This window comes from Phyllostomus hastatus, unplaced genomic scaffold (genome assembly GCF_019186645.2).
Source record: "Phyllostomus hastatus isolate PE091 unplaced genomic scaffold, TTU_PhHast_1.1 phas_contig_254, whole genome shotgun sequence".
Classification (NCBI taxonomy): Eukaryota; Metazoa; Chordata; class Mammalia; order Chiroptera; family Phyllostomidae; genus Phyllostomus; species Phyllostomus hastatus.
This window is the reverse complement of record NW_025333810.1, coordinates 18,882,221-18,895,543: the sequence shown is the minus strand read 5'-3', so window position 1 is coordinate 18,895,543 and position 13,323 is coordinate 18,882,221.

The following is a 13,323-nucleotide window of genomic DNA, read 5'->3' as shown; positions in this document are numbered from 1 at the left end:
TGGCTGGATACCTTCTGGACAGACCATATACAAATAATCTTTAGCTGTAATGGAGGAATTGATGACTAGACAAAAAAGGGAGTCTCTAATGGACTCTGGAGCAAGTCCTAATCTGGTGTGCTTTCTGGCTGGAGACCGTGTATGAAAATCACAGAACTAATATTGGGGAATGATACTAAAACACAGCACAGAGGGATTTTCTCATCTCAAAGCACCATCAGAGAAGACTCCCTGTCCCATGTACCCTGAGCCAGAACACCCTGTTAGACTGAGGAATCCAGCCTTCCGGGATCAGCAGAGTATCACGGCCCCTCCCCGTAGCATAAATCCTTCCCAGACAGACTCAGCCTCTGCCCAGCTCCTGGTCACCTAGTTCTCAAGCTGCACTTAGAATGTTTATAGCAGTTCAGCTCTTCCCTTCCCCATACCCCTGGTAGGACTCACACCAAAGCTGTCATATCTCTGCCACCAATAGGCCAGCTTGGTCTACAAGGAAGGGACTGTAAGAGGTATGGAAAGAACCTTTTCCCGAAGGGTGTCAGAGAACTGGCTGTGTCCAGGAGCCCTTGGGACTAGCCAGAGCATAGGACATAGCTGCATTGTAGTGCTCTGTGTCCAAACTTCATGGATAGTTCCATTGGCTCACATCATCTCTTCAGCCCTAAACTATTTAGCAAGACACTCATGTTACTGAAGTACAGGGAGTCCCATTCAGCTGGGAGATTTATGACCAAGGAAGACTTAGAGCAAGCATCATGAATGAGGGGAAGGAGAAAGGCTATATATATTAGTTTCAATATTCAGTTCAAAATCTCCCTTTCCTTGCGTCTTTATCATCCAAGCTAAAAGTGTTCTTTTCTGTGTCTTAACTTTTCTTTCCTGGCACAAATATTTCATCTTAAATTATAATTGTTGTTGAGACTTTCTAGCTACTCCATCTCCCCCATATTGAGTTTTAGTTCCTGACTACGGAAGTGTAGATTATATAGCTGTACATGCCACGGTCCATAAGGAATATGTACTGAGTTGTTATGATGAGTCTACTGTGCTAAGTACTTTACATAAATGAACTCACTTTATACTCACAAAATCCTAAGAAATATGTGTGATAATATTTTTCTCATTTTACAGAAGAGGAGACTGATTCACCAAGAGTTTAAAAAACTGTCCAAAGTCACACGATTTGAACCTATTCTACCTTTGGAGTTTGCACACCTAGTTATTATGTTTTCTGTCCTGTTCACAATAAGTAGGTATAGCATGGGCTCAAATGGGTTAAATGGAAGTGGGGTTACTCACAGCACTGGCTCTGATATAGGACTGTGCTAGTAGACAAAAACAAAGAGCACCTTCTTCTGTAATGAGAATTGTGTGAGCATTAGAGGTAATACAAACATAAACTAATTTAAGTACACCCAACTTGTAGAGCACACAGAGGTTAAGAGGGATGAGAATGGTTGCTCAGATGGAAAAAGTAAGACAATAGAATTATAACAACAGCTGATAAGGAAATGAATAAAGATTTTGGGTACAATGTTTTAAGAATTTTAGGTTGGGCTTCTCTGGTATACTAAGTGCCAGAGAAAAACAAGACAAGAATGTGGCCAGATACTAAGAAGGGAAACCAATGGTGTATCAATTAGGAGTGTACTTTGCTGTAAGCATCAATACGTTAACAAAAAAAAGTTTAAACTTTGTGTTGTATTTTTTCTTAACAAGATTTCCAGAGTTTCACCATTGGTAGTGTTGGTTTATTTGCTCAAGGACCCAATTAGGATTTTTCCTCCTTTCTGCTTCATCATCTCTGAATGCTAGTTTTCATCTCCATGCTTGTCTCTTGGTCTCACAATGACTGCTGCAGATACAGCCATTGCATCTACATGACGGACAGAAACAAGCAGCACAGAATAGAACCTGCCTCATCTGTCCTCTTTGACAGAGAGAGCTATGATGCCACCTTTCCCAGCAAAGTTCTGGTCAGATCTCATTGATTATCCACAGGTCACAGGATCATCCCTAACTGCCATGAACAGCTTATGCACCACCAAGGTGGGGCAATATGCTGCTCTGAACTGAATAGTAATTTGCTTAGGAAGGAATAAAGATTGTTTCCATCTGAAAAACACAGGAGAAACATATGCAGACTGGGACAAAAGTAGATTTACAGTTATGAGTAGGCGAAACACACAGTTTATTCTTACACTATTATTTATTAATTATTTTGTTATTTTCCTGTAAACCTACTTTTGCACAATCCCATATATTTCCCAGTTAAAACAGAAACTGTATCTCTCAAAACCTGTTGGGTGTTTGCCTATCAAGTACAGTGGACCCTTGGACAACATGGGCATTAGGGGTGCCAATCCTGTGTGCAGTTTCAATTCCATGTATACCTTTGGACTTCCCCAAAACTTAACTGCTGTCCATTGGTATCCGAAGGGGAGCAGTTCCAGAGCCCCTGCGAATATCAAAATCTGACTCAAATCCCTTTTGTAAAATGGCGTAGAACAATGGGTACAGATGGCCCTCTGCCTCTGCAGATTCCAAAGTGTGGATTAAATATACTCTTTGGGCCCATGGTTGGTTGAATACATGGATTTGAAACCCAAAGATATGAAGGGCTGACTGTATATTTATGGAAAAAAAATTCACATATAAGTGGACCCACACAGTTCAAACCCATGTTGTTCAAGGGTCAATTGTAAGTTCTATAATCACAGCAATTCGTGCCCCCAAATTTGTCAATGTTATTCTTGGTCATCATTTGTTATTTTTTTTTTTTTCATTTTACACCTCTTGGCATTACTGCTGGCCTGGTTCGCCAATTTAGGTAATGTGTCATCAAATACTTACTCAATGAGCTTATAACTTCTCTATTGAGCTTGAAGAGTTTCAAAAAATAAAATTTACTGTGGCAACTCCTCAGTGTGGAATTTTGGAGTGAAGGTCCTGTCGGAGCTAAGAATGGAACCCAGATTCTCCAGCCTGAACTAGAACTGAATGCACTCTTATAGAGGCATATAACAGACTCTGTGTGAAACCCTCTTGCTGTGTGTGTGTGTGTGTGTGTGTGTGTGTGTGAGAGAGAGAGAGAGAGAGAGAGAGAGGGAGAATAGGTCCTATATAATGTCTCTTAGTAAGGTTCCACTATTGAGTTTCAGTGTCATATCCAAAGTTCTCTCCTCTCTTCCTGTCCTTCATCAATGTTGGTATTTCATGGATTCATGGTTGTGACTTTTGTATAATGGCCATCTTCATTATTGTATTTCATTCTAATATCAGTTTCATTTAGACATTTCTGAAGCTGGTTAGTTTGGTCCAAAATCATTGTAACTTTTTTATTCTGTTTTTTACGACTCTCAAAGGCATGTAGTTGATATGCAGTGATCCAAATAAGAGCAGAAACAAAACACTTTTAATTCTATAATTCTACAAAATAAGGTTTTTCCTTTCTACCACAGCCTGTTTATATTTCCTTTCTTGTAAAAAGCTTTCACATTTGTAAATGATTCCTCAGTCCCTTCCTATTTTAGTACAAGAGCAAGATGATCATATTTAGAAAAATATTATGAGATCACTGTAATAACTTATAACATTATGTATATTAATTTACCATAATTGCTTATTATTCTGTCTTCTCAACTGAGGCATTGCCTTCCTGTTGGCAAGCACTTCACCTTGGTCTTGTGTAAGCAAGGGGCCAGACCAACATACCCTATAGGGGGTACAATAGGACTTTGTCCTTAGAAGGCTTTTCTTCAGCCTGGGACCCGTGATAGACAAAGATAAAAATGTGCTTGTTGTACTCATCTATTTCTTCCATTCTTGGGGAAGAGGAACTAACACTCTCAGGTGCTTTCCCTTGATTCCTTGCTCCAAACTCCCCTGCCCCTTCTGGGCTCCTAAGCTATCAGTTAAACTGTCTCTTTAGTATATTTGATCTCTTCCTCCCCACTTATGCTTTTCTCTTGGATGGATAAAAAAAGCCTGGCACAAACTCCTGTTGGATGGATCTAGTCCAAAGAAACAGAAAGGAGTCACTGTCTTTGGAAGGTGTGGCAAAACCTGAACCATTTACCTGGAAATACACAGGTCAAGTCTCTGGCTCCATACTGTGTGGAATGTAATTGCTAAAGCTCATGTCTGTGGGTGAAGGAAGGTCACAATAGAGTTGTTGGAAGCTTAACTGAACCCTCAGCCCACCATTAATTAGTCTAACTTGAATCAGCTCATGTGGACTCGGTGTATTTAATCAACATCCACTTCTCTTAGGTATAGTATGAATACTAGGGAATGAAGTATACTCATACTCCAACAGTTACCCACTGAACACTCAAAAGTAAAAGAACATATATTTGCATACCAAACTCATAGGGAGGACTTAAGGAGACTAGCCCTGGAGTTTTTGTGGCCATACTAGATTCATTTACTAAAGCCCCATGGGGTATTTTATTCTAGACTACATAACCCAGATGTGCCAAAGTGTTTTGCTAGGCAACCAGGAAACCTAGGAGAAGATCGAGCCCTTTGGAAGTGGATGCTGTATCATGAAAGATGGCTATTTATTTGTACAGAAGATTTAGGGGAGGATCTTTTGGAAAGGATGAGAAGCAGAGTTAGAAACTGGGGTGCAATCATGGGGACATGTGTCATAAAAGGTTTAGCTTCTATACTGCTTTTTGTTGAGTTAGCAAAGATTCAAAATCATTTTTTCATATTTTATGATCTTGTGTATTTTTGGACACCTCAGCAAAGCCCAATAATATGCATGTATGACTTGTGGTATGGATAAGTAAGGAAGACACAGAGAGGAACCCAAGAAAGGTGGGGGCTGCAGCGCTGGCTATGGGTCAATCCATGCCCCTGCTCTTTGCAGACATACTCACTGGGGGTGAAACTTAATAAATGGGGCAAAACAAACATGTTTCACTAGCATTGTCACGGTTTAGGGGTTCCACTTTCTTCTTTGCCAATGTGTGTTCCTATATAACCTATTTTATCACTTTAGTGTGAAAGATCATGCTGACTCCCAAATCCTTACATGTAGTCCAGGGCATATAGTCAATCCAAGCCCAACCTGATCCTGGACATCTTCACCTGAACTAATTCTCTCAATCTGCTCCTGGCCAAGTTTTTTACCTTCTCTTTTGTTATTTATTCCACTACTTTTCTCCATAAAAACAGTGATATTTATATAGTTATTCAAGATAAATACAAGTTCGTTTTTGCATGTGTTTACATGTCATCAAGTACTTTCAATTTCATCTCTAATATATTTCCTGATTTTATCTCTTCCTCTGCACCTAACTCTCATGCCACCTTTATTCCCTCTCTATTAATTTTTCTTGCCTCTGTTGCCACCTCCTCAACCCACTGTTCCTCAACATTATCTTTCTAACCCAGAATCAACTTAAACACAATGGAAAATTAAATAAATGCATAATAAAGTTTAAAATTTCTGTGTAACTTATTTCTTTAGGAAGTTTCACCAGCCAGCCCTTTTAGTTTCATCTCCCTCTCCTCCCCACTACCACAGTAAGCCTTGTATGCCAGCACCATGAGGTACTGGCTGTTCTGCTAATGTGTTTTTTATTTTTTGCTTCATAATTTTGTATACACTATCCCTTCTAACCAAAATACCTCTTCTCTCCCCCTTTTCCCCAAATGTCAAGCACTTAACCATCCCACAAAATCAAATCCATATGTTACATCCCCAGGAAGGAGCCTCCAACATTTAATGTAAGACCTCTTCAAAAAAGCTCTCCTTTCCCCCAAGCACTCTGTATACAGCTCTATGATAACATTTTTTGGGGGAAGAGTGCCTAAAATAATTTTTGATGAAGATTTTTGAGCTCATATTGTCTTTTAAATCTGCATCTCCATAACATGACACAGTACCTTCTACATAATAACCATTAGTAATAACTTAGTGAGTCTCATGTGACCAAAGAGGGAGCAAATCTAGGGCCAAGTCATGAACTATGGTCACTAAGAGTGGAATCCAAACTGCTGGTGGAGACATTTGTTATTGAACAGAGAAAAAGAGCCACCTAATTCAGCCAGCAGGCGTAGTACACCAGCATACAAATTCTCTCTCCCTTCGGTAGCTTTTCACCAGCACAACAGAACAGAGCCATAGGGAATCTCACCCCATATCACTAATTTTATTTAGGATTAATGTGTATTTTTTATTCACAAAGAGGAACAGGATTTTTTCCTGTGGTTGCCAGTGTAGGCTTCGATAATATGTTCATGACATTTACCTACAGCAAGTAATGATTCATCTCCCTGGATCTCACTCTGAGTCTGTAGTAGATCTGGAGCATTTTCAGAAGTTTCTTTTATGTCCAGCAAGACTGGCTGATACTGGACATGAAAGCTGTCTAAATACTCTAATCTATTCCCAACCCACTGAAATGCAGGCTTCACGCTCTCTCTGTTCACTGTCATGAATCATGATGCTGGCAAGTAAGTCCGATTCATAACATTAAACACAAGCCGATAGGAGTAACTTCTTTCTGCATCCATTGAGAAAGGGTATGGTGTTCTGTAGATCTGAGCTTCTCCTGTCAATGGAGATGGAAAGGTAGAATAGGGGCTGAAAGATAGCCACTATTTATTTCATTTTCCCTGAAATAAATGAGATTTTTTTTTTTTGCCATGAGAGGTCCTTCTCCTGTTTTTTTTTTTTTAGCTGCTTGCTGCCTTCTATAAATCCTATTGTGACACTGCTCTGAAGTCTATTCATATTTTATTATTGGATTATTATTATCATGGCTTTATTATAATGAACAATACTACTCTAGCTACATGACATCCTTCCTCATCCTGCTTAGCCTCATAAAAGAAATTAATCAAGTTACACCTTTAAGGAAAGCATTAAGCTACTTCATTGTAAAAGCAAATTGTCTTTGTTTGCTCTGATTGCAACTGTGCACAGTTTTCTAAAGAGGCATGTTAAAATACCAGGGGAAATTTTAAATTGGCCATTACTTAAACTGATTGACTGGTCTCCCCCCAAATTTAAAAAATAGTGTTTTGCAATGCTAAGTATGTGAGAAAAACATATACATGCTCCCGAGGCACCACAAAAGATGACTGCATATATTAAGTATGTATATACAAGTATAGTCTTTTCCTAGTGTGATACACATTTTTAAATGTCAAGAAGAGTACCTGATCATACTGAGCTGGCCGTGGTTTTCTTGTTTCCTCTGCACAGAATACCTGCAGGAGTCGATGCAAACACCTCAGGCAGGAAATGTTTCTGACAATATCTCACGTAACATGACTCTTCATCACACCTCACCGTTTCCCTAAACTGGGACAACTGATACAGTTCCATTCTTTGCAGGGGAAACAAAAAGGAAGGTAATCATCACATTTAGTTTATGTAAGAGGAAATTTCTAATAATACCTAACTATTAGACTTAGATTTGAATTTAGTTTTTTTCTCCAGTGGAGTTTTGCTAAATACTTGACATCCTGCTCTCTTTCTCAAATTTATCTCTAAAATTTCCTACCTTGATAGAAGAAAATAGTAATGATGTAAACAGGGAATTTCTGTCTGGAGCTATCTTTAGCCCCAACCACCTGCCGTCTGTAATCATGACTGCAGGTTCAGCACCACCTGAGTCCACATCAGTGCAGTCAGATCTGGTAACACATTCTTTTATACATTGGAGACGCTTCATGTACAGCCAGAACTTCTGGCTGTGTATCTTTTATGTGAGGGTCTGAATGTGTCTAGAAGCAAGAAAAATACTATTTCAAAGTACAGCCATGATCATGAAGTACATACATGCTAAAATGACCTCAATTTTTTTCCCATATGAAACAGAGAGACAGTATTGATTTAGTGTTATTTCAGAAATGATTCATAATTCAGATGTGTGAAAGTATGGGAGAATGAGATCAAGAGTCACAATGGCCACTTGTAATTCCCATGTGCAATTTAGGTACTTCCCTTTCAGATTGTGACACACTGTGGTAGGGTTAGTAGTAGAGAGAGATCCAGGACCTAATTCCCAAAACCTGTGAATGTGTCACCTTACAAGTCACACTTTTGAGGTGTGACTAAATTAAATGTTGTGTGATAAGATTATCCTGGATTATCTGGGTGGGCCCAATGTGTTTAAAAGTGTCCTCCTTCTTATAATGGAGGAAAGAGAATAAGAGTTATAGAAAGAAGGTGATGGGACAACTGAAACAGAAAGAGACTTCTGAAGACACATCCCTGCTGGCTTTGAGAACAGAGGGAGGGGCCATGAGCCGAAGAGTGTAGGTGGCCTTTAGAAGGTAGAAAGAAGAAAATGGCTTCCCCCTTGGAGCTTCTAGAAGGAACGAAGTCTCACCAACACCTGACTCTAGCCAATGAAAGTCATTTGGACTTCTGATATCTAGAACCATAAGATAATAAATCTGTGTTGTTTAAGCCACCTCACATGCAGGTAATTTGTTATAACAACAATGGGAAACTAGTAAGTTCACTAGTGATTGTTAAGGGAAATGTAAATGTTTGAATCACATACTTGGGATCTGGCCCATATAGGTTTGAATCTTGGTTCAGCCATATGTCAGTTGTGTGAGTTTGAGCAAATTATTTATGCTCTCTGTGACTAAGTTTCCTTATCTTTAAAATGGGCATACCTATATCACATTAAGATTTATAAAGATTACATTAATTAGTTCATATAAAGAGCTCAGAATAGTGCCTGCTACAAAATTAATCATCAATACATATTCGATATTTTAGGAAAAAATAAAAAGAGTTAGCCAGTGCATAAATTAAAAGAATTTTGTCTCAGGTAATAATTAGTGATAGGAACTTAACACTCATCTTATTAGTCTCCATATTGTCACATGAAGGCTATAAATTCTAATATTAGTATATCTCTCAATTTCCAATCAGTTTTGATTCTCTGTCCAGCATTGTGCTAAGATTACTATCATCTTCTGCTTAGTTCTTTAGTTTGTTATAAAGGACATATCTGGTTTTTGAGCTCTAACTTACAAACTGAAATAACATATCTGTCCACAAAGTCTGTAAAGTTTGTTAATACTGGGTTTTAAATCATTGTGCCCAAAACTTTTGTCTGAGACAAAGTATCATTAAAAAATAACCCTTAGCCATCATGCCATTTATTGTTTTCATGAAGAAAAAGTAAAAGCATTAGAGGAAATATGGACAGAAGAGTTTGCTTACCTTCAAGTGCCTCTTTGGGACGTTTCTCCACAGAAAAATGTGGTTTCTTAACATGTCATCAACTGTCCTATGGACTGCACTTGGAACTTCAGAAGTGTAGATAGTAAGAAAAACTAAAGTTTGCCCTAGTCATGTTTTGAAGAAAACTTTCAGAGTCCTCAGTTGGAGTGGCAATAATAACAACAAATCATCTGAACAAAACCACTTTACAATGACTTCACAAAATGCAAAAATGGAGACATGAAACAAAAAATAATCAGATAAGCACAAAGTGATCCTTTTTTTTCCAGGTAAATATGTCATCCTGATTGGTGGGAGAAGCAAAAGAAAGAGAGAACTCACTTTTTTTTCACCTAAAACTTTTAAAGATGCTTGAATTTCTAACAAATCACTCAAATTTTCCTAAGTAGTGAATCTCTTTATCACAACTATACTCAAAACAAAAGAGTCAAGGTCTAGTGTTAGACTAGGAAAGGCTCAACGAAGAATGTTGGCAGTAAAATGGACAGAAAACCAAATTACTGAAGAACTGAAAATCCAGAGAGTTGCTGACCTTTTTGGTGAAAGGCCAGTGGCTCAAAATTGCTCTAGAAAATGTGGATTGGATTCTCTGGACATATTACAGAAAACATCTGAACAGGAGGGACTTAATTCTCTATAACTTGTTTCCATGCTTTCTTTTCATTGTATTGCATTGTTTTTGCTATTAAACTTGTCTCCACTTTTTCTCACATTGCCCCCATCCACTTAGAGCCCCCTCCTCCCTGTCAGGCAATCCCCATATTGTTGCCCATGTCCATGGGTCATGCATATATGTTCTTTGGCTAATTCCTTCACCTTCTATCATCTAGCTCCTGCACTTCCCCTCTAACAGCTATTGGTCTGTTCCATGTATTTGTGCTTCTGTTTCTATTTTGTTCATTAGTTTATTTTGTTCATTAGATTCCACATATAAATGACAACATATGGTATTTTTCTTTCACTGATTATTTCACTTACCATAATATACTCCAGGTCCACCTATATTGTTGCAAATGGCAATATTTCTTTCCTTTTATAGCCAACTAATAATTCATTGTATACATGCACCACATCTTTACCTATTCATCTATCAATGGACACTTAGATTGCTTATATATCCTGGCTAATGTAAATAATGCTGCAGTGAACATATGAGTGCATATATCTTTTTAAATTAGTGTTTTAAATTTCTTTGGAGAAATACCCAGAAGTGGTATGGCTGGGATATATTGTAGTTCTTTCTTAATTTTTTTTTTGCCCTGGCTGGTGTAGGTCAGTAGATTGAGCATGAGCTGTGAACCAAAGGATTGACAGTTCGATTCCCAGTCAGATCACATGCCTGGGTTGCAGGCCAGGTCTCCAATGGGGGGCACACAAGAGGCAACCACACATTGATGTTTCTCTCCCTCTCTTTCTCTTTCCCTTCCCTGTCTCTTTCCTTTCCCTGTCTCTAAAAATAAATAAATAAAATCTTTAAAAAATTTTTAGGAACTTCCATACTGTTTTCCATAGTGGCTGTACCAATTTATAATTTCACCAACAGTGCATGAGGGTTCCCTTCTCCTCACATCTTCACACTGTGCTATATGTAGTATGAGGCATTGTACTGGCCACTGAAAGATGTTAAAATTCCTTTTAATAGTGGATGGAAAAAATAGAAAATATTATTAGAGTTATATAATTTATTTACTATGTGGAAATGTAGCAAAATGACTACATGGAAAGACCATGAAGGTAACACAACAGAAACTTTCGAACTGAGGACAAACGAAGGCAGTGAAACGATAAGGAGGATTTTGGACACAGGTACCCAGGGCAGCTCTTGAACAGTTCTTTTTAGGTCTGAAACTGTGATAACACACAGAAGTGTGATAACCATGGGTAGAAAGTCTTGGGTTCTCACTATTTTATTTTATTTTAATGTATTTTCTTCTCATTGAATGATTATTTTAGGAGTCAACAATTTTGACACCTTTGACATATTCATATTAACATTCTTCTAGGAGAAATAGTCATTTAGAAAACATTAACTGCTACAAAATGGACTTAAAAAAATTACCCACTGAGACCCCTAAACTTCCATGGCAAATAAGAAAGAGGCTGCAGTGGGTTTGCTGCTCCACTTGTCGTCCTAATCAGCCTGCTTAGCCTCACAGGATGGTCAGGGTACTTAACTAAGAGCCAGGAAACTCAATTCTATGGAGCAGAGAGCAGTGTGCAGTGAACGTGGGGTGAGGTAGTTTACAACCAGCGCTCAAATGTTCATCCCAAACTGGTTAACTGGTAGAATTTAAAGAACAACAATATCTAAATTGGCTTTGAATAATGGACATCAGCTGAACTGTTAAAAACGTCCCTTTTCTCTAGGAGGCTATATATCCAGCATGAATAAGCTTACTTTTTTTCTCTGATTTGATACAATTTCTCTCAAGAATATTTCTTACCTCTTAAACATGAAGAGGAACTCCAGTAACACATTTCTGATGGAAGTGATAGAAAACTGGTATGCTTTAAAGAGTATGCAAAATTAACTAAACTGACTTCAAAAAAATCATATCTATGATTTCACTATACACATAGGTACACAACAGGAGAGAAAGAGAAATTGAAACTATACTTTTTTGCTGAAGGTTGATGGGTATGAGGGTGGGCTTATGAGGGTGTCCACACAACACAGACTTTGTGGGAAAAAGGAAATGATTTTTAAATCAAGTCAAAAGACAGATTTTAAAAATATAGTGATTACACAGTACCTTAAAAATATTTTAGTATAATTTATTATAAATTTTTGTGAATCATTTTTTCTGATGAAACAATAATCCTGCTGACCTTTGAACTCTGTCTGACCTTTGGAAAGAGTGCTCTGTGTGGAACCATTTCTTGCAGAGCTATGAAAGTGCATAATGCAGGTGACACTTCAGGACCAATTTTCCTATTACCTCTTTTTTCTTGTGCATTGCAGACATTATATCTCTAATAGTTTCCATAGAAACAGTGAATTTGAACTTTCAAAACTGTAGTGGTAATGGGCAGAAGAGTAAGGAAGATAGTTGGGAACGAATGACCAGTAGATGTGTTAAAACCAAGTAAAGGATGTAAAGTACCAGATGATAGTACAAAAACTCATAGGTGGAACATGAGGTTTTACGAACTCTGTGAGTAAAGCTTGGACATGATAAAGTTGCAAGTTAAAAGTCTTGGAATTAAATTCCAAACCTAAAATATGTGCATATATTTAGAAATGTATATACAATGTCTTAGAATTCTATGCTAGTCTTCTAGCCATCACATGCTTTACTCACTTATGTAAAAAGGCACAATAAAATTGGTGATGCGTTCCTCCTTTCAGTGAACATGTATAAAATGCCTACTGGATGCCAGGCTCTCATCAACATGTTTCAGGTACATCAGTCAACAAAGCAGAAAAGAACCCTTCACTGAGCTTACATTGGGGTGGGTCTGTAGACAGTAAATGGAGTAAAACTGTTATATATTTGTATGTTGTGTGAGAAAAGGGAAAACTCAAGTAGGATAAGACAGCTGGGGTTTCAGGTTATAACTTTGATGAGGGTGGACAGGAGAAGCCTTACTGGGAGCATGAGGAAAGACATGAAGGGACTGAGGAAGTACACCGCTGAAATATCTGGGAGATCTCTGCAGGCGGACGGGGCAGCGCCAAGGAGGAAGACTCCTGCATACTCCTGCTGCAGCAAGGAGGCCGGAGAGGAGAAAGTAGGTTGGAGAGTTGTAGGTCACAGATGTATCTGTCAGCCAGATCATTCGAGTTTTTAGGCCATTATAAGGATTTTGGCTTTCACTCTGAGTAAAAGGGGCAGCCATTCGGCCATTGGTTGTCATAGTCCCTGAACCAGCAGCACTAGCATCGCCTGAGAATTGTTAGAAATATGAATTCTCAGGTCCCTTCTGAGGCTAAAATTTCTGGGGATGGGGCCCAGAAGTCTGTGTTTTAATAAATGCTCCAAGTGATTCTAATACGTGTTAGAAGTTGGTGAAACACTGCACTAGACGGTTCTAAGCAAAAAAAAAAATCATGATTTAACTTGATCATTTATCTTAATATATTGTACAATGGCCAC